Here is a 25,381-nt window from a genome sequence, read left to right on the forward strand (position 1 = left end):
CCCGACGCTCGTACGTATGGGTGCGCGGAGCGAGCTTGTGTCCGATTGTGAGAGAAGTCGCCTCTCGCCGCTACTTTTCCAGGCGGCGGATGTTCCCGTAGTTATGCGGAGGAGAAGGACGATTGTGCCGGTGAGAAGACTTTTTCCTTTCCTCGTGCGAGGGGGGACTTTGAAATTGAAGAGAAATACCGAAATCTCGTTCCGTTCGACCGCCTAGCTCTGAAAAGCACAGATCGTAAATAATGCATTTTCCGAGCAAACGTTGCGTCTGGTAAAGGACCGACACGCCCATCGAATTACTCCTCGCGTATCCCTCGCTCCGTCCGGTGCGTTCTCGAAACGTCCTTCCCTCTCGGTATACCTGATCTCCGGAGAAGAAAGATACAAAAAGCGTCCCTCGAAATCGAACGCTAACCGCAAGGTTCTCCATTTTCCGTCGTAAATTCCCCGTGAAAGAGAGAGGGGTTTTGAATTTTACGTTTTCAGACCCTCCTCGAATCCGAGAATTTTTTTTATCCAATAACCTCGCCGTTATCGTTTCCGCAGTTTTATTCACGATTCTCTTTTATTCTCTGTTTTCAGGTGGTGCGCATCACGAGTATCGCGCGTGTAGTCCACAGGACGGCGTAATCTTCATCTGAAACGGTGAGAATTCGATTATATTCCAAGTGCGATAATAATCGTTTTTCTACTCCGGTGTTATTATATCGAGTAGATCGCGAGCGTAGATTCCTTTTCGCGAACTTTGGATAAGGCGGGGAAATCTTTGGAGTTACGTTCAAGGTCGAGTTTCGGGAGCGAAACGTTCGCGTCGGTTGGTTCGTATCGCTCCGACCGCCAATTTCTATCAATTTCACGTTTCACGTCTCGGCCTTCTACGTATAGGAAGACGTTGCGGATACGAGGGGGGCACGAAGAGGGGTCCGCTTTTTTTAAATCAATCGCGTGTTTCGCAAAGCGCCCGATCGTGATACGTGACGTTCGATCGGAAGGGAGGGGCGACGTTTGATTTCGCCGCTCGAGGTAATTCGAGTATTTCGGTTGCGGATCATCGGCTTACGAAACGATGAGCGATATCTTATCGGATAGCAGGTATCCGTCACCCCGTGACGTCGTCGATAACGAACTATTTATTTCCAAATAAGGATAAAGAGACCGGGCCCGGGCAGAGTTTGTTCCTCGCGACCGTATGGACGTCGACCTACGGACAGATGGAATTCGAATCGCGGATAAAGGGAGGTCCGGCGAGGTTATCGTCGTCCGTTCGCCGGACCGCGGTCCAACCGACAAAATCGAATGTATCGCGGTACGTTCGCCGATCGCTCGTCCATCGAGGGCGTATCGTGGAAACGAGAACTCGAGACTCGCCACTGTCGCTTTTATCGAGTCTAATCGTCCGTTCTCCCTTGTCCCCGATCCTCGAATTGCTCGATTCTCCTCCCCCCGTCCTCCGTGTCCGCTGCTACCGGTAACCGGCCTCGCAATCATTCCATTGATTCACTCGCGACGGACGTTAATTTATTTTGACGAGTCCTCGCCTCTCCACGAACATCCCCTCTCCCTCTCCCTCCCGCGCGCATCGCCGAGTGGAATTATAATTATTCCATGCATATGTGATTCATGATACCAGATGCCTATTATTTATGCATTTCCTTGGAAAAACCTTTGATATTCATTCGGTCGTAACGCCGCACTCCGGAAGCGGTCGCGCGACGAGGCGACGAGGCGACGGAAGGCCTCCGAGAATCGTTCCTCCGCCTAATTTCGGTGCGAGTGCGACCCGAGGACGGGGAGAAGTCATCCCCGCGACGAGTCGAACTCCCCCCGAGTCGACAGGGGTGCATTATCAACCCGGCTGCCGCATCGCCGCGGAGTCTTTAAAAAAGGGGTATTCTTGTTCTTTGCCTCGCTCGCTAGTTCGACATGAAAGGTACGCTGAGGTACGTACGTACGTTCGGTGGTAGACACGTGTGCGGTATCGCGGGGTAGGTAGACGGATATGAATAACGGGCGCGCCATACAACCCGACGGAGCAACCTGAAAACTGGCATCGTGCTGCTGTTCCACGGACAACCGCAGCAACGGCGTACAAGCGATAGCACAGCAGAAGCCACTCTAAATAACGAGATTTTTCAGCGGGTTGGAGTCGTATTAAGAGTATTGCGTGCGAGGGGGGTGTTTCAGTTTTACAGCAAAAGCTGTCCAGGGACAATACCCCGGCACCGGGGACGTTCATTGTGGCCGATGAAACAACGCGAAGCTATAGCCGCGTGATCCGGAGAAGTTACCGCCGCCGCTGCCGCGGAGCCTCGAGCTTTTAACACCGGCATGGGCGCGTAACGTCGGTGTCGGCGTCGGCGTCGGCGTCGGGCGTTAGTCGTCGCTGATTACACGACCCATTACGCAAACACAACGGGACACCGCGAACTCGAAAAATATTCACGCGCCGCACAGATGGCGCACGAACAAAGTACACGGGGGAAACAATGGATGAGAGAACGTGCTGCTGCATCGCCGCACCGCTGCACCGCCGCACCTCTGCTCCTGCTGCATTCGCGATACGTGTGTACCGCGTACGTGGTACGGAAGAGGAGGCTGCACAGTCGACCGAGATGACTCGGAGTAACGCCGCAAGCAGATGCGCGACGCCTTTCAACTTTGGGAGAGGCACCGGGAGGAGGGAGGGAGGAGGGAGGGGGAGGGGGGAGGAGGGATTATGACGAATTAGCTGATTGCACCGGCGTTTCAAAATATCCAATTAACCCGTCGGGTCGTTCGTCGGGAGATGATAACCTTTGAGAACGCGCGAGCGGTTCGGCTGCCGACGTACCTGCCTATCGGCCGATTCTTCGGAGAGGGTCATTCGTCTGGTCACGTTCGCCGATAACGATTTCGCGCCACGGATCGCGGTATTACGCGAATGTCCATGGAATCGCGACTCGGAGAGTTATTTTTCCTTCGAAACTGTGCCGAGCACTCGTTCCGAGCTCGGAACTGTTGACAACTAATTTTACAGAGCTAAAAATATTGTTCGAACGAATAGCTGCTATTCTCTTGACGTCACGTTATACCGGTTCGCGGCGTTCCTCGTTCGAAAATAAATAGTTACACGCGGAAAACAACGCTCTCCCGATGCAGCCGTTAAAGTTCATCGGAAATTGCAAAGAACGTTCGATGTACGTACGTTATCCTTACCACCCGGTTACTTCCGTGCAACGATTTCGTTGTTTTTTTTATTTTTTTGTTTTTTCTCGTCTCCGGAGACGAGAACGTCGGACGCCTTCCGTTTCTTCTTCCAGAGGGAGGCGAGGAGGAGATTAGGTGAGAGGCATAGGTACACGTTACACGTACACGTGGTGAAGGTTTCACTTTGCTTTTACTCCTAAACATCAAAGGGGCCATCAAAGGGGGCAGACAAACGATGCCCACTGGGGTATGAAATCAGGGAACTGGTTGTCGTTTGGTAATCAATATCAAACGACGTACGGACCCTTCTCTCTTCTGCCCCTCTACTTTTTATAACGTAACCCCCTCGGTCCCACGTAAGCTAGGGGCGGTTTTTCCGTGGGTCGAATTTGTTTGTTGTACGGAGAGAGAGAGGGGGAGCGAAGAGAGAGAAAGAAAAGCGAAAAAATATCCGGGGGAACGAGAAGAGCAGGGGGCTGCTGCAACTAGGAAGTGCGGGGGTTCCGTTAATGCCCTGGTTAGTAGGCTGGCTTCCCTTTGTGCAACGCGCACCCTTCCGATCTGCGAATGCAATTTAAGTCCGGTCACCCTTACGTAGGCCTTGCAACGCGCCGTGCCGAACTACGTCGCCAAACCCCCCCTTCGCTTTCTGTTTAACCAGACCACGTGGCGACCGAGCAGGGTAGTCGCCGTCGCCGCTGCCGTGAAAAGAGAGGATTTGGGCATGCGACTCCCGACGAGGTATCTCTTCGATACAATCTACGCTCGAGCCAAATTTGACCCACGACGCGGCGTTCGGCGGTAGAAATGATCGTTGGAAACGGTGCAGCTCCTCCCTCGTCAACGTCGTCGCATCTCTTATACGCGTCGCCGTCGCCGGTACACTCGAGACAATTGAAGTCGTCGAGGTCATCAAGCCTCATCAGGATCGTTAGCGGTTGGTACGTACCCGGGCCCTTGGATTCCGAATCGTTTAGTGGAACTGCTCGTTGCTCTGCCCTCCTGAGCGCTGGTTGACAACATTGAGTGCAGTTGAGTCGAGTGGTCGGGTCAATGACACTTTACGGTACACATAGAAGAAACTATACGGCATTACGGCGACGTACACCGTAGGTACCCTACGCCGCATACGCGCGAGTCCGACCTACGTACGGAACGCATGGATACGTCATGTGCACGTCACTCGCAACGCGCGCGAAGCTGCTGTAAAATAGTAGATTCGTCGTATGGACGATGGCGATGGCGATGGCGATGGCGATGGCGACGGTTCTTCTCTCTGTGCAACGAAAAGTCTATTTCAGGCACAAAGTTCACACGACGAGGTGACCCTTTCGGAGCGCCCAGCCTTCCGCCGGTGCAGGACGCACGCCGGCGGTGGAGATGCCGCTCTTGGAAAATCTATATTAATTCCAACGTTAAATTTGGCCGCGAGCCGAGGCGCGACGGTAAACTTCACCGGTTCTTCCCTCCTTCCGGTACCACCACCTACGGCAGTTTAATCGTTGATTCATTGACGTGGGAAAAAGAGCTCAGAGATTTAATAGCTCTCCCCGTGGCTCCGTCTAATTATCCCAATGTGGGCTGTTTCGCTCGTTCCGAATCGTTCGTTACACGGACCACGACCTGCGCGATCTCGTTATGTTTTTATATCCAATCGTTGCGCTCCCGCTGATCTCTCGTCCTGCGTTGCTCACGAATTCCTCGAGCGATGGAAAGTGGAGCGTTTTTATCCGGAATCGAAGGAAACGCGCGTAGGTCCGGGTGCGGAAGGACGCGGAGTCGTTTCGCCGGGGGTCACCGTCACCGTCACCCATTTTTCCCCTTTTTCAAATCTCCTCAACCCCCGGGTTAATCGATCTCTACAGGGGTGGGATTATGGAGGCGAAAAGGGGGATGGGTGGCAGGGTGGCAGGGTGGCAGGGCGGCGGGTGCGCCCCGCGCACGGACTCTACCCACATACATTAGTCACCCGGGTCGCAGCTGGGATCTCGGTTCCCCGATGAGGTGGATTAATCCGGGAGTTTGGCGTCACCTAGTGCCGCCGCCGCTGCTGTATCGTACAAGTGCTGCCGACGAACCCCTGCGTGATACATAAATTCCTCTCTCTTTCTCGCGAGCGAACGACGAGGGTGACGAGGGGCTTTTATCGGCGATTCCCGCGCCACGATATACCTGATCTTTGGCCCGTTTAGATATTAACGCGCCATCGAACATCCCCTCGTCTTCTGGTTTGCATCGCGCGAGATACGGATTCGCAACACCGGGACACGAGGAGCGAAAAATCGATGCGGACAAATAAAGGAATAATGGGAGCGTTTCGGCCTCGTGGCACTTTGAGATTTTCGCCAAGGTGTCGCCGTAGTGACGGACGTCGCGTGGAGGGGAATATTTCCGCGGAAAAGTAGGAAATCTGCGTCGACCGGACGAAGACGACGTTTGCGGTGAAACGCTTTATCGCAGCGCCTCGGTCACGTATCGATACTGGGAACAAAGAGCTTTCGTTTTCCAACGCGGGCGGGTGGACTTTGGCCTCCGTCGCTGGTATTACAAACCGCACCGTATCTTGCGAGGAATTACGTTGCATTCGTCGTCTCGCGGTTCGATGAAATTCTCCGATTTGAGGAAGTAGCCGTCCCGCACGCCGAGCTTCCATTGGCATTCTAATCGCGGTGTAAGAACGAGGAGTCTGGCCGCGGTGAGACTAAACATTTAATTTCAGGCGATAAAAAGTTACGCCATATCCCACGTACGGAGTTATATTTGTAGGGGGGCAACGCGAATAGAAAACTAGATCGTCGTACTTTTCTACGAACGACACCTCCTCACATCGGATCGAACGCCGTTTCCTCCCCTCCTCTCCCCGCCCCTCCGTTCGCTACGGCCCGGTGGATTTGATTCATCGGCGGCGATTTTGCACCCCGCGGATCGGTATGACTGTACGCGTCGTTTATACGCACAATATCACCACCGCCGCCGCCGTCGTCGCACCCGCCCTAATCGCGATTTTAGCGCGTCCCGCACCGCACAGGGACAAAAGACTTTATTCCGGATCGCCCGAATTCGCGCGGCCCGATGTCCCATGTCCCGCATCCCTTGCGACGGAGCAGGTCACGCCGGCATCTGCGGGAATCGGAATTACACGGCGATTATCTATGACGTCATCCGTACCAAAGTAGTCGACTGCAGGCCATAAAACGAAATGACGCAGGGAGCGAGCGTACGATGCGTTTCGTTCGCAGTGTGCACTTTGCGGCGCAACAACTCTCGCTCTTACTCGGGTAAACCGGCGAACCGTGAACACGTGCCAACGGTGGATGAACTCGATTTACATGAACGTGTCTTTGGCCCAGGCTCGGTTGAAAAAACACAAACGGCACGTGATCCGCGCAATCGGTGTACCCCGCGTTTCCACCGCGAATCGGTATTTCTCGAATTCTCCCTAAACCCTCGCGCCGAGTGTTTGATTATTATTTTTTATTCGCAGATGAGGAAAGTTCGATATTCCGCGGCGGGATTTCTTCAACAGATGTATTAGTTCGGGGATCCCGAAGAGCGTGACCGGGGGATCTGGTGCGCGGTGAAGGAAGTGCAGCTAACCGCAACGTTGCGCAATCAAAGTAAGTACGAACTGTGTACGTACGTGAACGCGTATAAATATTCGACGTACGCGTGTATTTATTCGTATACAGACACGTAGAGAAATGTGGACGCGTGTTGCCATATCTCGGCGGACCGATACGCGCAATTTCTTTATTAATAATTGTGACACCGCCACCCCTTTTCGATGTCGCAAGACGATATTACGCCTCTGATGCGGTCACCGACTCCGATTCAACTTCTGCTACCGGCTACTGCCGCGGATCAAAACGATTGTGACACTGCGAAACCGCAGAAAAGAAAATTACAACCAAATCTGGAACGAAATGGCAAATAGGAGCGAGAAACCAAGCGACTCATGCGAGAGAGCGTTCTCTATGATATTACCTAATTTGGATTAATTCGCGGTGGGAGGGGGGTTCAGTTTTATAACGGCGCGCGAACAATCGTTGTTGAAAAACAATGGAAAAGTAACGCGTCTCGCTTGCGGTCAAGCCGTGTCGTTTACACGCAGAGACACGTGTACGTGTCGATCCACCTTCCGCAACTTTGGAGATATTCGAATATCATTTCCGCCGTACGTATTGACGTGGATCTCAGTCGCAACGATCGCACGCGTAACGTACCGTGCGATATATCCTAACGCTGCGCGGTGTACTGCAACCGCTGGCGGCATCCCATTAACGATAGCTTTCATCTTCGTAATTTATCCACCCCACCTCGAGTCACCCTCGGCTCATTTCACCTCGCCCCCGAAACGCTGTTTTTCTTTATCCTCCTCCTTCTCTTTCGCTTTATTTTTTCTCTTCATTATCTTACCCTCGTGTGACGCGGAGCGTCGGTCCACACACATGGCGCTTCGCCGGATCGCTACCATATTTAGTTTTCGTTCCGTTCTCCTTGTTTACATCCCCCCCCCCCCCCCCCCCTTGTCCGTTTTGTCGCTAGATCTTCGATATCGGAGTCCGTTCGTATTTTACATATTTTTTCGCCAGAGTTTTTATGGAGGAAAAAACTAATCGAAATTCAGGCATGGAAATTCTTCGGTACAGGAATTGCTTTTATCTGATTCAGCGCTCGATAAAGTCAAAGTCAGCTGGACGGTGTATTGAGTCTGTTAATGCGTTATTGGACGGCGACTCCTTCGACTTCCTGTTAACAGGTTTATTCGTAATATTTATAACCGAATATCGCGTAACGGCAGCCGGCAATTATCGAGTCGGAATCGGTGTCCGTATCAGAAAACTCCGAAGAAAGGTATCCCCGAGCGTTGCGATATCGAGTCAGGCATGAGGTGTTACGTTTGATCGAGTGGGTTGTACACGGATTTTAGTATTGGTATAGCGGGCCGCGAGTCGCGTGTTGGCGTGTCGTTTCGTTACATAAATGACCATTTTAAATCAAAGTGGAACGATTTGGTTAAATGGTCTGAGGCATTTTGAGGCGTGCAACTTTTATTACGAATTAATCGATTTTCAATCATTACGAGACGTCCAGTCCGGTACAGTTCCACGGCGATAAATTCCAACGAGGAAATCTTACGTTGGAATCGTTGTATTTTTTTTTTTTATCCGTCATCGTTCGGATTCATCGTACCGTTCTCGACTCACGATCCGAAACCGAACCTAGTGAGCCCGAATAACGAACGAACCGAATGGAGAACATGTAGCCAGATGGTGTAACTGCGCAGCGGTAACATTGGCAGCACATGTGGTTTAAGACCCATGGTCGGTGGGTCGTGCACCGCTACAGGGTCTTCAATGACGACGGTGAAACGCACATATGGGGATGACGGCCCACGTTTCGAACTGCGCATCCCCCAGGGAGATGTAACTACTCTCTCTCTCTCTCTCTCTCTCTCTCTCTCTCCCTCCCTCCCTCCGCTTCGGAGGGAACAGGGTGTCGGATGACGCCATCCAAGCGAACCATCTTTTGATATTTTCATTTTTTTTTGTTTTTTTTGCCTCCTGCCCTTTTTCGGATGCCGCAGGTTGAACCCTGAAAACTGACGGTGATCGGCGCGATTCGTTATAATTTTCGTGAAGATTTATCGTCGCTGGGTCGAATTTGTTCAGCGATGAGGACGCTATTGTACTTAGGTATTGTTGTCTCAGGGGTTCCTCGGATTCTCGCGCTATATTCGTTGCCTTGGGATGCGGGAGGATTAGTTTTTCTGAGAGCCCTCCAGGGAAGACGCTCGAACTGGATTCTAAGGGGTGAAGGAAAAGCGAGGCGGACGGATGGAAGAGAAATGAAAGCCATCGGTCAACCGACGCATCCAGTTTCCACCCCTGCGTCGAACCAGCGATAAGATCTCGCCCGAATAGAGTGGCACCAGGTAACCAACAAGGTGATCAAACTGCTCGAACGGCGCACCCTGAGAGAGAAAAGAAAAAAAAAATAACCGTTACGATCACATCCTACATTTACGGATGGATTTTATAAATTTCACGAATTTGTGACGGTAACCGTTCCGCAACTGCGACAGTTCAGCGATTTCAATCGATCGTCGACGAGAAAGTAAAAGTGAAAATTCTGTTCGCCTCGTGTACGTTTATCTTTGCCTGAATGGGAACCACTGAATCCGGGGGGAGTTTCGAGGCATCCGGTGGTCTGGTCCTGGAAAGGAAGGTTTCCCCCTTCGGGAACCCTGGAGGATGGGACGCGCTCCCCCTTATGCTTTTCTTCCTAGTTCCCCAGTGCGTTACACTTGCCCTTGTATTAGCTGGATGGCTGCTGCAGGTGCACCGCTACACGTTCGCATCTTATAATGATAAATACCCTAACCTAGGATACCTCGGCGAGTCGCTTTTCGACCCGAGGCTTTTTTTTCTCTCCGCTCTCCGCACTACCGAGTCTTCTTCTTCCCCGACATCCTACGGATTACCCGGCGCAGGGTGAAGGGAATTATCATCACGATACCTATGCGGTACCGTTGAGAATTGGAATGGGAAATTTAGAATTCGGAGATGAAGAAAGTGGAGCACAAATTACGCGTACGCGGTGCATCACCTGTCGCTCGTTTACGCCCGTTGGTAAAAATCAGAGTTTCAAAGTAAAAAGGAAGAAGGGAAAAGAAACGATCAATTATTACACTGCGGGCGCATTTTTGTCGTCGAGACCGTGTGAAAGGTTACATATTCGTCCCCTCGTACGGTAGTGAAGTGGCACACGTGTGCAAGCAACGATGCCCAGCATCCCTCGCTCTTCGTCCCGAAGCTCCTTTCATCTTTCATTAGCTCTGGAGAGTATAGTCAAGGCGCGATTCCGACTCCGAATCCTCGTTCGGATCTTTCAAAACTTCCGTCATCGACGTATACAGACCGGCTTTGGATCCGAAGATTTTTTAACATAGCTCCAAAGACTGATCCGATGGATAATTATTAGGGTGGGTTGAAAAAAAAATTTTCCACCTAATGATTACTCGATCGATTGTATGAGTAGATGATTTTGGCTTTCACATTTGGATTCCTGAGCTAATTATACGTGAGATTACTCTTGAAGAACCAAAAAAAAAAAATCGATTTTTGGGCCAAAAGTAAAGTACCATGTAATGTCTGTGTGTAATGTCTGCTTCAAATATTCGAATTATTTGGTCTACGAGCAAACCCGAGCTAAGCTGGAATCAGCGCAGCCAGCAGCGTAGCGCTTTGTTGTGAGACTTCACCTTCAGGGCTGAGCAGAGGTGACGCGCCACAACAAACCCCGCGCCCGTGGCTACCTGACTCCAGTTTAACTTCTTTGTAGATCGAGAAATTCGAATATTTCGACCCATGCATGGATTGCGATAAAAACAAAGTGAGTCTACGACTAAAACCACTCGATATGTCCTATAATTTTTCTGCTCCCAACAGCGAATAATTGATGATTACTCGATCGATTGCATGAGTAGATAATTTTGGCTTTCAGATTTGGATTCCTGAGCTGATTATACGTGAGATTACTCTTGAAGAAGCAAAAAAAAATTCGATTTTGGGCCAAAAGTAAAGTACTTTGAAAATTAATTGTATTACACTTTTCTTATGTATTTTGACTTCAGGAATCCGAATCTGGAAGAAAAATTGATCTATCTCTAAAAATGACCGAGTTATCGCTAATTTTCAGCTTTTCGGGGTCAAAAATAAAAAATTTATTTTTGAGTCTATCTTAATGTAATTTCAGCTCAGAAATCCGAATCCAAGAGAAAAATTGATCCATCTTCAAAAATGACCCAGTTATCCCCATTTTTTCGCATTTTTGACCATAAAAATGGAGATATCTCGAAGGGAAAAAATCGTAGCTCAATTTAGACAACGGATTCGTGTTCCTGAGGTCAAAATACATAAGAAAAGTGCCATACGATCAATTTTTTAAAATAAAAATTTTTGGCCAAAATTTGAAAAAATCGTAAGGGGTACCCCTTGGAAAAATCTCAAATTTTGACCAAAATTTTTTATTTTTTAAAATTGATCGTATGGCACTTTTCTTACGTATTTTGACCTCAGGAACACGAATCCGTTGTCCAAATTGAGCTACGAATTTTTCCCTTCGAGATATCCTCAAATTTATGCCAAAAAATGCGGAAAAATGGGGATAACACGGTAAGTTTTGAAGATAGATCAATTTTTCTTTCGGATTCGGATTCCCGAGCTCAAATTACATTAAGATAGACTAAAAAATGAATTTTTTATTTTTGATCCCAAAAAGCTGAAAATTGGCGATAACTCGGTCAATTTTAGAGATGGATCAATTTTTTTTTCAGATTCGGATTCCAGAGGTCAAAATACGTCAGAAAAGCATATTAAACCCAATTAAAATAATGATTTATTTTTTGCTCAAAAATCGAATTTTTTTTTGGTTTTTCAAGAGTAATCTCACATACAATCAGCTTAGGAATTCAAATCTGAAAGCCAAAATCATCTACTATTGCAATCCATCGACTAATCATTAGGTGGAAAATTTTTTTTTCAACCCACCCTAATAATTACAGTACGCGGTTTATTTCCCCCAGTTTCCCCGTCTGTTCGTTAATGTTAAAAAAAAGTCCTAAACGCGACTTGAACTTGGATGTGCGGGGGTCGACCGCACCCGAGGAGCAGGTGGCCCTCCAAAGCAGCCCTTGTCGTTGATGGGACCTGCATCGACTTGCATCCTCTTGCCGAGAATGCGGCAGCCACGGCACCAGCGCCCGTAGGAATTATTTATCCTCGAAGGCCACCTATATATTCTATCCCTGCAGGACTCATATGGTTTCAATCTCCTCCGGCACCGTAGAAAGTTGCTTCGGCATTCAGAGACCGTTACATTCGTGCGGACAACGCTAGGAATCCCGAGTCTTCGCGAGGATTAGGTACCAACAAAGAATACGTACATGTTCTTGAACTAGTTTCTTTATTTTTTTTTCATCGTCCCATCACGGTTCGACTGACAGTCCGAAAAGGGATTCCATTTGGAATTTGGTTTTATAAGAGATTTTATTTGAAATGGTAATTAATACCGAGCACTTCCAAGTCCTCCGAAAAATCTTGACAATTATTCATGCAAAATTCTCGGAGAGCGGAGTTCGGAATCGGCGGAGGTGGTTCGCTCCGCGACGGGGTGGGTAACGTGCAGCGATGTAATAAATTAAGAGGAACGTTGAGTCTAATGGGTGTGAGCCTCCGGTTTACTCCGTCTCTTCCTTTCTCTCCACCGCTTCCTCGTCTTTTTCTCGTTTTTCTTCTTCCTCCTAATCTTCCTGGAGCGCTTCCCGTTTCCCGCGCGCCTTCTCCACTTCCTTCTCCTCCACCTCTTCGTACTTTGTACGTCGCTATTCCAGACATCGTCAACCGGAAGTCGGAGCTGTGCGTAAATGTAACGGACGAGGTTTTCTCTAATGGGGCGTTACGTCGTCGCTAGAAATACACGAGAGCATCGATCCACCATTTTACCGAGCGCTCGCAAAAATATTGCATGGCCAAATTACGTCCGAGTACATGATATACGTACTTCGCACTTGTCAGGCCTCTAAATTACCCGATTTATGGTCTCGGCGGTGCGGGTACCGCGATTTTTCGCCGTTTCAACTCGTTTTCTGGCCAACGGGAAGACGGCAGACCGATTCCTAACGCGAGCTTATCACGTCGTTAGCACGAATCAGAGGCAACTAAAAAACGCCATTGACACGTAACGAATTCGTTCTTTTATCTCGTCATATTTACACAACAATACCACCCTATTTTACGGATAATTTGACGCGGTGTAATTAATCCACACGATGTGAGGAAAATTGATTTTCTTGACGGCCGTTGAAAATCGGGGCATGCAACGCCACGGTGTACGTAGGTCGTTCGTTCGTTCGTTCGTTCGTCTGTCGGTAATCGCGGAATTATTGACCCAGGTGCGTCGCTTTATTTTCCAACAATTACGGGGGATTTGACACGCCGTGATCGATATGACCCATAACTGTTTTATATTTGTATTATTTGTCGTTGAGAGAAATTCTGATAGGAACGGAGGAGCGGGATCGTCGACGGGTGAAGTGAAACGGACTTGGGTCTTCATTGTACGACCGTAACAGTCGAATTCTTGATTTCGGGAAGGCGTCTCTCGTAACTGACGTTTCATTAGAACGACATCGAATATTAATCTCGGAAAAGAGAATGGTCATTATACAGTCGGTGTCTCGTCAGGTGGGGGCGTGGAATGAATTCAACCGAATAACCCCGTCATCGGTCGTCCGAGTCTCACGCATCTTCGGAACTCTGGAAATCACTTAACATAATAATGCCGTAGAGAAGATGGTCTATGAATTTTTATAGCCTCGCGGCGAACGCGAAGCCATTTCGCCGGGTGGATATTCGTTTATATTTTACCAATCTTCGGGTATTTTTGACGTGTCTCGCCGTAGGACTCGGTGGATCCGAGGCGTATTCGTACGACCGTAATATTCGAATAATACCCACTTGGCGTTGTTGAAAATCCGAGGCGTCGGCTAGTCGCTGGGGAGATTCGTCGGGTAGAGTTGCGCAGGAGTCTACGCCGCGAGCAGAATGGAAACCCTGGCAGCGCGAGGCATTTCATTTCCTTGGCGACTTCCGGCAAACGCGACGCTTCCGTTATATCGGGACCGTAGCGCGGGTTCCGGTTCCGGCCTGTTCGCCATTTTCGCTCTCCCGATCCACCCTCGGAGCTCGACTTTCCGCGCCTCGGCGCCTCCTTCCTCCCTTCGCTTTCGCTTCCGTTTCACGGAACTTCCTTCTCTCGCAGGTAGAACCGCTCCCTCGACTTCCTTCCTTCTTTCCTCTCGCCTCGCCTCCGCCTCGCCTCCGACCTCCTTGATTCTCAGCCTTCCCGCACCGACTGCTTCTCTTCCCTATTCCCGAACCCCCCTCCCCCCCCCGCGAACCGACCTGGAAGAATATACCGCAGTGCAGGATTTTAACCCGAAGAATTATGGGAGAAGAATATTCCGGACTCGGGTCTCGAACATCTCGTTTCGGGAGAATCGCGTTCCGAGTGGATCGGAAAAGACGCGGTTGAGCCGTGGATACGTGTTCCAAAGATTAACGGTTCTTTACAATGCGTCGAAGGTGATCCGCCTCGCCTCACCTCGCGGCGGCGGTCGATTTGCATCCGAAGGCGATGTATATCTTCCGATCACTTATCGCAACGATGCGGATCTCTCGGCGATCGGTAAACTTTATTCCGTACGTGTGACGGTGTGAATAAATACGTCCTTTTCCGGGTGTTCGTTGAATTTTAGCCGTCGCACGATACCGTGTAGCGAGTTATTCGTGTTTAACTCGTAACGGTTTCCGACATTCTCTCTCTCTCTCTCTCTCCCTCTCTCACTCTCTCTCCCTCCCTTTCACTCCCTCTTTTCTCGATGTACAATAATTCGTCGTAAATGCCTATGTTTTTTTTTCCCCTCCATTTTAAAGATTTATTTCCCCTCCGATTCACACGGAGATCACGTCGGGGTATTTTTCGTTCGGAGCTGTTGATAAGCGCCTCCGGAAATGAAAATCTCAGGAGTTTGAAACAACGCCCTTGAGGGTCGGGGTCACGACGGCGTGAAACGCGCTACCGGGGCAAAGAGAAAATGCCACGCTAAGAATGGGGGAAGTTAATTAACTCGGACGCCTCGATTGCGGAATATTTTCAATATGGTATATGAATCGGACGGGTAGTCGCCGTATTTCTCGCGTAGATACGACATTTTATGTAAAAAGAGTCGACGCGTAGCTGTTGCTTCTCAAGTTTTTAAGCCTCGTGAGTTGCATTACCGCGGATGTTATCGGACTTTTTCAATCTTCGGGCTACGCTACAATCACACACGGCTATCGTTCGTCGCTACGGCGTTTCCATCGTGCAGCTTGTTGTGACGTTTATAAATAGGCTCGACCTCGTCGTCTTATATCGAAGAGTAATTCCTTTACAGCGTCGCCCCGCCGGTTCCGGTGTAGCCAAGTAAAGTAACTAATTATAGAATTGACCACCGCATTGCTGCAGGTTCGAGTAAATGTATCCAGACGATTCGCGATCGAGACTCGAGGAGAATCCGCGTACCTACTCCGAATTCGTCGCTGAACGGGGGGGGAGGGGGGGAATTTTCAACGCGAAAAAGTCAACGACGACGCGTGAGTCGATCGATCAATAGCTCGAGATTACAGTCGAACCGACATAGTATAATAAACAATTCCTCGTCACCTGGAAAATAATCTCTTCGAACGCCGGCGATATACGTGTGGGTTTATATTTCTCAACCGAAGAAATCCAGGTGGCTACTTGTTCGCGTGAATTTCTATGCATTCCATACACCTGCGGGTACGTTATGCTCGACATCGTATCGAGGCGAGCATTGTGTAGGCAAGCGGCGCTCCTTGGCCGCCCGTCAATATTGGTACAATTCCGATATCAACAACCCGGTGTCGCGATTGTGCGGTGGAAAAACATAAATTATCATCGAGATTGTGCAGCGGCCGCGGAGCGGGTTCGCCGACGGGTTCGCTACGTCTATCGATTATCGTTACCTCCGGGTCTCTCTCTTGTACCGGAGCGCGGAAAATCCGCGATGAACCACGGGAACTAATCGACGGGGTGCGGACGGACGGATCCTGTTTCGATATTCACCGCAAGGATTTGCTCGCGCCGCGTCCGGTCCGTCGCGCGTTGTTCCCTCATCTGGGAGCACTCGGAAATCAATCCACCGTGCGTAATCGATTCCAGCGGTCCGTATCGTGTTTTTTTTTTTCCGCTCGTCGAATCGGAGCTCTTGTCGTATTCCTTTTTTCTTTAATTATTCTTTTCGATCCGACGATCTTGAACCGAAGCCGGGGATATCGCGATCATAGGTGTGCGGAGGTTCGCCTTGACGGCCGGACGTGGCGAGAAAATATCTCTCTAACAGGATATATGTATTTTATACCTGTGCAGGTATCGCAACATCTACGCAATAGAATTGGAAATAAATAGGTGGATAGTGAACGCACAAAGGCATTCGTTTGAGTGATCTTTGAACTCGGGTATACCGGTATATCGTTAGCCGAGTCGGCTTATGAACAACGGGATAAGGGCGTCGCCGATAAATACGTGCAATTTATACTTCCTGGCTCCCGCAACGGCAACGGCATCGGCAACGGCGACGGCAACCGCATAGATACTTTTAGTCACCAATGGCGATAGGTAACGCTTGCTCTAAATACGCTTTTACGTCATCGCCACTTTCGAGCATTACCATAATCCATTGTTGCACCGTACGAGCCGATCGTAGATGTATTTCAAATGTCGATAGGTTAAACGTCGAGGGGATCCGTCGCCCACGTACCGAATCTAACGAGGGACGATTTCCCGACGCCGTTTTCCACGGGTTTCAAAGAGACGATGGAAAATCGAGTCAAGTCACACCGATATATATATACGTAGCGTAAAGTGACCGTACGATATTTCCATCGGTGGTTCCTACGGCTCCGGTACACGACACGCGTGTGTAGCAAGTGCAATACTCTTGTGAAACTACGTAGACCACCGGTGCGGCCGACCAATATTATACAACGAAAGTAGAGTGGCTTCCGGTTATTATCTAACGTCGACACCGCAATCGCGCAACATCCCACTGTGTACAGTTTCTTACTTATGCATCCGATACCGTCATACTTTACACGCTTCTCTTGTTCCTCCGTCCGCATACAACGTTCGTACGTGGGTGCAGCCGTAACAATTCCGTATCAACGTCGGTCCCCCTCCTCCCACCCCGATACTTTCTTCGTAGTCCCAACGGCGACGTAGGTTTTCTTTTCTCTTTTACCGAATTATGTCTCACCCTCCTATTGTTCGTTTGCCATGTTTGCAGATTTATCTTCGATTTCGCGGCGGCGGCGGCGGCGGCGGCGGCGGATCGTTCCCTCTGGTGACGCGCCGCGGAGGAGAGGACTCCGAAGGAGGTAACGGAGCGAATCGTCGAGATTACGGTTGGTATATTTTTTTCGTTGCGTGTATGTGCCGCGACGCAGTCCGTAGGAATGGATAGGAAATAAGACAGGAGCGGAAAGGAGCGGAACTCGGGTTCGCGGCACTTCCGTTCCTTCGGATACGCCTCGGTGCTCAGGTGTCCTCTCCCACAACCGAGCGGCTCTGCTCCTCGCAACAATGACCCGGAGAGTCGAACCGTATTAGCCACGCTTGTACTTACCTGGTAGCAATTTTACCCCTTTTCCCCCCATTCCTGAAGGCACTCCGTATTTTACCTACGGATCGTACCGCGACGTTTCCACCTCGCCCCACGAAATGCCGCGCCCACTTCCGATCGCCGCAGGATCGTGCGTCGGTGATCCGCGTGCGCTGAAAATATTCGCCGAATGTCCAAGGAGCTGTTTGTCGCGTTGTTCGTAGCAAAGTCGAGGCTGCGTTCGAGATCTCTTTTGGCGGCGAGTGGAATCGTGACCGATGGGAGTCGTTCCTGTTAGCCGAGTTACCTCGGGCGTCGCTGCGGGACGATGCTTCGAAATCTTTCTACGTCCAGCTACCGCGGTGTCGATGTCTGTCGATTTCGAACTGCGGCGATACAGCGGGCAGCTGAGTCGAAATACCCGAGGAGCTTTTCACCCGCGTGCGTATCGTTGGAGGACACGCGATTTCGGTACGGTGGTATTTAATTGTATTGCGCCTGGAAGACGAGAGGCGCATGTAATCGTTGAATATGTAGGTGCGCGGACACGGTAGGTGAACCTCCCTGACATCCTATTTGTTGATTTTCTGTGAGAACGTTGTATCAACTGTACGGGATGGGACGGGTGGGTACTTTGTAGAAGTAACCGAGTCGCACAGTTCACACGATTATTCAACCTGTACGGTAGGCGATACGCAATCGTGACTTTCATGGATTGCTCGCCGGCCAACTCGACCGAAATGTTGTACGTCGCTCGAAAGGAAGAGGACGACGACGTAGAGGACGTCGCGTTGCGGGGCGGTCGAGTCGCGACGAGCCGCTTGTTTCGCGTCTCGTGCGGTGGCGATACGTCGGGAGAAGAAGTTGATATCATACCTGGAAGAAAAAGGAAGAGACAAACGAAAGAGAAAGTGCCCCAGTGGCACCTCGCGCAGCACGCGTCTTACGTGCCGTGACTTATATAATCGCTTGCTCCTGCCGCCGTTGCAGTCGCACGTGACTACCGTCGGCGTGTTACGCGTCCACGTAGAGAGACTCGATTTTTCTAACCCCCCCGATAACAGCCCGCGGGACGTCGTAACTCGAAAAATCGACGAACTCGAATCGGACGATGACGAACGGGCTGGAGGGAACCGCTTTACGGATGTTCAGGAAAAATCTTGCCGGGAGTGCGGACTCTCGACTCTTTTTTATTTTTATTTTTTTTTTCACAGCGGTCCAATCGATTTACATGGTATCGTCGATCGTACGAAACAATACCGTCATTACCGAGAATCATTTTCTTTAGGTATAATAAATCTACTCGCGGGTGCCCGTAAACGTTAACCGGAAACAAGGACCTTGAACGACCATTGTTCTGCGATATTGATTTGATAAACAACGATTATTGCCAGCGGACGGTCATATAACAGCATTGAGAGTTCAAGACGCGGTCTAATATATAATCGCGCATTCTTTGCGTGCAGTTCGTTCGTATGGGTATATTTGCAGCGTGTACGTACGCCGGGGAACACTCGCGAAATGACCGCAAGCTCGTATTACAAACGTGTATCGTCATCGATAACCGGTATAGGATGTATAAAATAAAACAATTAGCGTTTTTTCGTTTCTCCATTTTTTCATTCGCTTTGGTTTCTACGATTTTGGTACGAAAAACAATTCTTGGAAATACGAACAAGGCTAATAACGGAAAATTTTTAACGGGATACGATCTCCGAAACTCAACGTAATCGCTTAATAATCGAATGGTACGTGCAACGTGTGGTTCTTTTGGACCCGATATCCGGACGAGAGGCTTCAGAAATTCCGAAACGTCGAGACGCTCGAACCAATCAACGTCGTGCGATACGGCCTCGGACAACGGGTGCTTTTAATTGGACCGATTATCGGCCGAAATTCGACCGATATAAACGATTAATCATTCATGCTTCAACGTCATTCCAAAGGCGTCGAGCGCACGCGAACGCTTCTCCTCGTATGCAAAATATCCGCCTGTCTCAACGTCGATATACATTTTTCACGACTCGTCTCCGCGAGCTCCCGGCGACCTCGGAGTCGATCGCCGATCGCTCCTTCGGACTCGAAATCGGACGACCGCCGATCTGTGAATCGTTTCCGTGATATACGATGTACTGATAAATGGTCAAACGGATAAATATGGCAATACGGGTGGCGCGCGTCCTCCTGGCCATGAAACGACTCGTAATATCTTCGATGTCCCGCGGGCTGCCGTCGGGGAAGCACGAGGTGTGACCACCGCCGCCGAGTAGAAACCAGCAAACCGGGAACGCGGAATGCGACGCAGACGAGGCGAAAATATTTGCTTTCTGCAGCCAGCGCGCGCGCGACAGATAAATATAACCGGCTCGTTCGCGTTTACATAGATGTATTTTACACATATCCGCCTATTTTTATGTACGTATACACGGATCGCTCACGTGCACGCGGGCGCTTGTGCGTACGCGTCTCTAGTACGGGGAGACTTGTGTGCGAACTTTGTGTACCTATACAATACCCGATATGGTTGTTATCGTTGTGTCCAGCGACCCGCACGAGCCACAACAACACTACCATGGCCAGGGGCGAGTAGTTTGTGCTCGAGTTTGCAAACTCGAGTCGTCGCTTTGACTGGAATTCGCTACTCCGAAACTGCTCGGAAGAGAGCATGGGAAGTGAGCGTAGTTGTGCGGGGAACGCCGTACGCGAGGTGTGACAAGGAAGAGGATCTTGTACCGCCGGTGGATTTTTTCTGCTCCAGGGGTGTCGACCGGTTCGTCGTAATAATGAATCACCGATCTCCACGTCGGATGTCTCCTGACTAGTCATCGGACTTGTGAGTAAATCGTAATCGCGGTTTCCTTCCTGTATTTACAATAAAACCGACGAAAGTCCCATACCGCAAGCATTTCCGCCCCACGTTTATCGGCGTCATATCAAATTATAAACGACGCGTCCACGAAACAGTTTATGCAACCGTTAACGATTCCGTTCAATTTTTGAGTATTCTCCGCGAATCCTCCGGTTTTTCGGGACCGTGTATGCTTCCGTAACTCAGGGAAATTGAACTCGAACCGCGCTAGAAGATGATCGATTCGGACGAATATCGGCGAACGATGACGTACCGCGTTGGCTAGTCGAATACGTCACTGTACCTACAAAATTATCTACGCTCATATTTTGTACGCGGGGTCGAGAGGACGTGTGCGTAACGAACAACGTCAGCCAGCCGCAAGAGTATCTGACTCATTGCCACGCGGGCACAAAGAAATATCTTCGGTCGATGTATGTAACTCGAGGTCCGTATAGCTGCGGTTACAACGCTCGTCCCGGTATAATTGTACAGATGTACGGGTGGAAGGGAAGCGCACGTGAGTTTACAAATAGCTCGATGAAATCACTCTATACTGTTTAAAACGAAATTGCAACCTAGCGTACGAAACGCCGATGATGCACCTCCGCTTCCATATGGTTTCCGTGCTCAGCCATACCGCGCGCGCGGACGAGGTAATGACTTGTTCTATTTGGACTGTAACCCTATACGTATCGCTCCGGGGTGTTTTCCCGGAAAACTTACGTGTTCCCCGAGGAATTCGAATTTTTAGATCCACGGTAGGCTGTTTCTGCTTCGAAGCTTCCATCAAAAATTTGTAATGTTGGCATTTGTAATATTCGTTTTTTATTTTACAGTCGAATCGAATGTTAGCCTATACTTGTAAACCAAAAGATTTTGTCGACACATTTCCCAAGTACATAATACTTTCTATTTAAATTTAGAGAACGATCGAGTAGTCAGATAAGTCGAGGAGTCGATAACCGATAAATAGAGTGGAAGGATAGGTCGTTATTTGGAAAGCACATAGCTTCGTGACGTGTAATGATTGTTACAGTTAACCCTATACTGTAAGCGGGCGGAAATGTTTGTGCGATTCGAGTCCGTATTCTACGAGAAATTCAACGCGTCCAGTTCCGTGTTATTGTGGGTTTTAAACTATTATTGGAGTAGCTGGAAAAATTTATTCATCGCTTCGAAAACACGCGAAATTTATCGAAAGAATTAACCGATATGATCTTGTTGTGAAAAAGCAGAGTCGATATAAAGTATGATCTCATCTTCGATTTTTCGGAAATTTCAAAAAAGTTTATTCAATTAATAATAACAGGAAAAATGTAATAGAAAAATACCCGTATAATCGAGACAAGGCGATGAACACGATCTGCAAAGGTACCGGAACGTATGGCGTAGGACATGAAGTAAAAAGGTTTCGGAGAGGCGTCGTTTATTGTTCAAGAGCACGATCTGTGAGGTTGAAAATGAGATCTTGGAAGAGAAAGGCGACTGATCCCAACGAGTTACATCTGATTGTCAGATCTTGAACCTACCGAACGTGTAACACCCACAGAAAACGAGATTTTTCAAAGGCTGCAATCTTAGATTTGTCCCGATTTTGGGGTTGAAAGCGAATATGGATTGAAATAGATTGCAGGACACTTTTCTAACGTATCTCGGCCTCTGAAACACGAATTCGTTGATTCAATTGAGCTATAAATTTTTTCCATTGAGATATCTTTGATTTTTCACTTTTAGGGTCTACTTCGACCTTTCAGATTTGAATTTAGGAGCTTATTATACGTGAGATTACTCTTGAAGAACCAAAAACAAATTCGATTTTTGAGAAAAAAAAAAAACATAGTTTTAATTGGGTTTAATATGCTTTTCTGACGTATTTTGACCTCAGGAATACGAATCTGAAAGAAAAATTGATCCATCTCTAAAATTGACCGAGTTATCGCCAATTTTCAGCTTTTTGGGGTCAAAAATAAAAAATTCATTTTTTAGTCTATCTTTATGTAATTTGAGCCCAGGAGTCCGAATCCGAAGGAAAAATTGACCTATCTGAAAAAATGACCGAGTTATCCCCATTTTTTCGCATTTTTTGGTACAAATTTGGGGATATCTCGAAGGGAAAAAATCGTAGCTCAATTTGGACAACGGATTCGTGTTCCTGAGGTCAAAATACGTAAGAAAAGTGCCATACGATCATTTTTAAAAAATAAAAATTTTTGGTCAAAATTTGAGATTTTTCCAAGGGGTACCTCTTACGATTTTTTCAAATTTTGACCAAAAATTTTTATTTTTAAAAATTGATCGTATGGCACTTTTCTTACGTATTTTGACCCCAGTAACACGAATCCGTTGTCCAAATTGAGCTACGAATTTTTCCCTTCGAGATATCCTCAAATTTATGCCAAAAAATGCGAAAAAATGGGGATAACTCGGTCATTTTTGAAGATAGATCAATTTTTCTTTTGGATTCGGATTCCTGCGCTCAAATTACATTAAGATAGACTAAAAAATGAATTTTTTATTTTTGATGCCAAAAAGCTGAAAATTGGCGATAACTCGGTCAATTTTAGAGATGGGTCAATTTTTCTTTCAGATTCGCATTCCTGAGGTCAAAATACGTCAGAAAAGCATATTAAACCCAATTAAAATAATGATTTATTTTTTGCTCAAAAATCGAATATTTTTTTCGGTTCTTCAAGAGTAATCTCACGTATAACCAGCTCAGGAATCCAAATCTGAAGGGGTACCCCCCAAGATTTTTGCCATGAGGCTCAAAAATGAATATTTTTCTGTCGTGCAGGTATTTCCATGCAACTTAGAAACTAAATCTAATAGCCAAATCGATCCATGCGTCGGAATGATCGAGCTATCGCCAATTTATCGCCTTGAAAGGCAAAAGAATCGAGACCTCATGATCGGTTTCTTCGCACTTCGGCCTCAACGAAAACAGAAATAAAAGGCGGACTTCATTCGCCGCTCGCGTTGGGAGGGGCGAGAAAAAATAAATAAATAAAAGATGGAAGCCCTTCGTCTTCTGGGGACTCCGAGGGTGGTCGGAGCTGGGGTGCGACATTCTCACACTTGTTGCCGTCGCCCTGTCCTCTCATTCCTTCCTCTCGTCTCGGTCCCTATGGGTCATATACCGTATATCTTGTACATACGTACATACATACGTTATACATACATGCACGCCATAACTAAGTGACCCAACTTCCTCGGCCTGCACACGGTCTTCTCACTATACCGCACGTATGCGTACTTATATGCGAGGGGGATATTTTTTCCATTTGTTTTTCTCCACACTTTTTCTTTATCGCAGTCATGACGAGGGATAAGCCCGGCGTAGAGCAAGTGACTGCATTCTTTTAAAAAACGTACGTTACGGGGTAAGGATATGACGTGTGTATCCTACTTATATCTGTATTTTTTTTACACGAGTGTTACGGGTGAACTCTCACAACCCCGGATCGAGGAACTCTGAACCCTATATTTAGAGAAAAATAGAGGTGCACGTGTGCTTTATTCCCTGATCTATCGGCTCCCCGGATTCGCGTTAATTTTACAACTCGATCATTCTCGCTGCCCTGTGAGAAGTAGAGAACAACGGGCGAGTGAGTGACATAATGTCCCTTTCGCATGCTGCATGTAATTAGGGAGTAGGAAACGCAAAGGTGCAGCAGGTGATCCGTTGACGATGTTGAAAATTTGCGTGAATCGCGCGTTGCGCACCGCCGCCGCGATGAAAATTGTAGACGTGAGATGTGCGCTCGTACGCAGGTACGTAGACGTACGTACATGGAATGGTTTACGCGAGGAGAAGACAAACGATCCATTAAAACAGACTTTCCTGTTGCGTAGGTACGGCGTTCTTGCATGCTTCAAGAAATCAGAAGAGACCCGAGCGCGAGATCTGGCCAAGACCAGCTTACCTTGCTACGCCACTCCTGTTTCCATCCGCTCTTCCTCACCTCACTCCCTACCGTCTACTTATTTTTCTTCTTCGTCATCGTCTGCTTTTTCTTATTCTTTCCTACCTCCCGATATTTTTCTCCCTCTCACCGCATACACCTCCTCGCTACTTCAAAACCATCTCGCTCTCGGCTCGTCGGACTTCCTCCTTTTCCTCATTCCTTCCCCCTTCCCCCCTTTCCCCCTCCCCCCTTTCCCCTCTCCCTCCCTCCCTCTCCCTCCGCTCCTCTCTCCTCCTCGATCTTCCTCTCCTTCTCTCGCTTTAACCTTTTTTTTTTTTTTTCGTGCACCGGCGAGCCCAGCATCTCATCCTCCCGGATGTGCGCCTCCACGCGGGGCTTCGTTACGTGGCATTCTTGTGCGTCCTGCGTGTGTCTGCGATCGTCCAGGATTTTTAACAAAAGCGGACGTGTGTGAGGCGCAGCGCAGGGATGCTCGAAACCTCCGTTCGACCGAAATCACATTTCACGCGGGATTTGGCCAAACGGCGTGTAACGTTAACACACGTACGGGCGAAGTCGTGTGTACGACGATTATCGCGCGACCTGTAATACGCGAACCGCCGCGCGTCGTACTTGTAGATATTCCACCGTCAATTTGCGACGCCCGTGCAACCTAATTGCAGTTGCACTCCGAAGATACACCGACCTATAACTAGATATCCTTCGACGCGCGTGCATTCTCATTGTGTCGCGTCCACGGCGAAGGCGATTGCATACGCGCGTAGATAATTACATATATTCGCTGGTACTTTACGCACCTCTACGTCGCGACGGATTCGCGATATCGCGATTTATTTCACGCACGCCCAATTCTCTTCTCGATCCCGATGCGGGCAAATACGTGACTCTCGACACGACCGTATTTCGATCGGATTAATAATTCTGGTAAATATATTTGCTCGTTCTTTTTTTGTTTCGAAGCGAATTACGCATAACAACTCACCAATTATCGGAGCCGCGCCGATAACGTTGACGTGACGTACGTACGAACACGAAAACTCGTTGATAATAGTTTTGGCGAGTTCGGATGGTTCTTATTTTTCCAGTTATTTTTTCGTAACATAACTACCGCAACGCCTTACACCCGCTTATTATTGCACGTCGTCTATTTGCGCGATAAAATGGATTTTCGGTAACTCAGAACTAGAATTCCAA

General features: G+C 48.6%; 1 protein-coding gene and 1 long non-coding RNA gene across 5 annotated transcripts in view; one reads left to right on the forward strand and one right to left on the reverse strand.

Annotated features, from left to right (window-relative positions):
* Window positions 1–582: 582 nt before the first annotated feature.
* LOC105691287 (ets DNA-binding protein pokkuri) overlaps window positions 583–25,381 on the forward strand; it is a 44,539-nt gene continuing 19,740 nt past the window's right edge. For 3 of the 4 annotated variants that reach the window (XM_048655149.1, XM_048655150.1, XM_048655153.1), the window contains exons 1-4: window positions 583–645; window positions 6,671–6,803; window positions 17,096–17,213; window positions 19,954–20,243. The gene's annotated coding sequence lies outside the window, so the exon portion shown is untranslated. The remainder of the gene's footprint in view (window positions 646–6,670; window positions 6,804–17,095; window positions 17,214–19,953; window positions 20,244–25,381) is intronic. The other variant, XM_048655152.1, reaches the window with a different exon arrangement.
* LOC125500926 lies at window positions 12,137–17,077 on the reverse strand. Its single transcript, XR_007278383.1, has 2 exons — window positions 13,707–17,077; window positions 12,137–12,656 (listed from the first exon to the last, which is right to left on the reverse strand). It is a non-coding gene; the product is annotated as an uncharacterized LOC125500926 (long non-coding RNA).

The sequence above is a fragment of the Athalia rosae genome, chromosome 5, assembly GCF_917208135.1.
Source record: "Athalia rosae chromosome 5, iyAthRosa1.1, whole genome shotgun sequence".
Taxonomy (NCBI): Eukaryota; Metazoa; Arthropoda; class Insecta; order Hymenoptera; family Athaliidae; genus Athalia; species Athalia rosae.